At 41.6% G+C, this 2054-nt stretch overlaps 1 pseudogene; it reads left to right on the forward strand.

Annotated features, from left to right (window-relative positions):
* Positions 1-618: 618 nt before the first annotated feature.
* Positions 619-1726, forward strand: LOC122220652 (annotated as a pseudogene).
* Positions 1727-2054: the final 328 nt, after the last annotated feature.

Genomic DNA, 2054 nt, shown 5'->3' on the forward strand with positions numbered 1-2054 from the left:
TCAGACCAAATAGGTTTGAAATAAAAGAAATTTAGAAGAGACAAAACAACAAAGTTTCAATAGAGCAAGAATATCTGACAATGATAAACTTTTAGCATTAATGCCCGATCAACAAAATCTATGAATCAAAGTTTAATAGAAGGAAAAGGAGAAGTAGGGACCCACAATAGTAGCTGGAGAATTCACTGTCCCATTCTCAAAGCTGGATAGAGCACCCACAGAAGAAAAGTGAGGAAACACAGGTCTGGAGCAACATAAGAAAACAGCTAGATCTGACACACACATACACAGTACTCTACCCACGAATAACAGAATACACGTTCTTCTCCAGCGCACATGGGACATTGTCCAGGATACACTATATGTTAGACTACAAATTAAGACTCAACAGTATTGAAAGGAGATATGACACAAAATATCTTTTCCAACCACAATGGGATGCAGTTAGAAATCAAAAACAAAAGGAATACCGGAAAATATACAAATTGGAGAAAATTAAACACACTCTTAACCAATGGGCCCAAAGGAATCCCAAGTGAACTATTTAAAAAACATTTAAGTCAGTGACCAACTCCTTCCTTAGCGAGAGTTCTGCTCACCCACCCACCCCTCGGTTCCATGTCCACCTTCCTCCCATCAGGAGAGCCGGCCCCGCAGAGGAGGCTGAAGAGGAGCACAGAAAGGAAAGTAAGGGTGAAGAAGACCTGGCTGCATCTGGAGAGGTGTCTGCTGTGCCAGAAGGGGAGGTGGCGACAGTGGCTGCAGCATGGGTCTCATCTTGTGGAGAAGAGTGCATGGGCAGGGACTCCCTCCTGGCCCTTTTCTCCCCACACCTCAGGTATAGAAGAATAACCTCTCCTTTAGTGAACTATGCGGCCTCTTCTGCTGTCCGCCTTTCCTGGGAAAATGGCTTCAAAATTAGCATTTTTGCCACCTGATTCAATTTATATGCTGATGTATGATGAACGTGGAAGCCTCTGGACTTTACACCAATCACAACCAGCAGACTGGCAGCACTCTTCTAAACAAAGAGATGTTATTAGTGTTTCATGACTAGAACCAGTAAAGGCAACAGAATTGTCTGCATGTTTGCACGTTGTTCACCCAATGTCAAGTACACTTTATTCTTCTCACATGGAAGTGCTGTTGATCTTGGTCAGATGAGCAACTCTACATAGGACTAGGATCACAGAGTAATTGTCATATGCCCTCATAGGATTATTCTGGGTATGGCCCAAGTTCTGGGAAACCATCAGACAAGAACCTCTATGCAGATATAGGAGCTGCTTGGCTTGCTCTTAGGACAAGATATGGATAACGCCCTGAAAATGTGATTCTATAATGGCCAAATTAGAGAGGGACAGTACCATCTGTGGATCTTGCTGCTTGGTGTTAAGAGTGCTTGCATAATTCTTCATTCCCCTTTGACCTCGGCAATGCCAGTCACTTTTCCTGATACCATGAAGACCTACTGTTTGGATGCATTCCCAAACATTGACAAAGTCTCTAAGATAACCTCTCCAGTATTAATAATTCACGGGACTGAAGATGAAGTCATCTTGACTTTTCACATGGCCTCACATTGTTTGAGTCTTGTCAAAGACCAATGCAGCTTCTGTGGGTAGAAGGGGCAGGTCACAATGATATGGAACTTTATGGACAATACCTTGAAAGTTTGACACAGTTTGGATCACAGAAGCTGGTTAATTTGTACATTAGTCTGTAAATTTGCATACTGGGCTTTCTCTTCTTGCTGCACTGAATTCTTTGGTAAATAACACGAGGCCTGAAGGTTTTGTTTGCAAATCATGTGAGCTGCCTTCATAAATGTACCGGTAATGAATTGTTAACAGACTTCATGGAGGTTTTCATTACCAGAACTAGAAACTGGAGATAACAGTACCATACCTCCTCTTAAAGGAGACAATGTAAAATAACCAGGGAATACAAAAAACTCAATGTATTTTACAATAAGATAACCATTTAAACCTCTATCCGTATACAACAGAGTGTAGGTCATCTCTAGTGAACTTGCACATTTTTAACAGTTTATT

This window comes from Panthera leo, chromosome B2 (genome assembly GCF_018350215.1).
Source record: "Panthera leo isolate Ple1 chromosome B2, P.leo_Ple1_pat1.1, whole genome shotgun sequence".
NCBI classification, from domain to species: Eukaryota; Metazoa; Chordata; class Mammalia; order Carnivora; family Felidae; genus Panthera; species Panthera leo.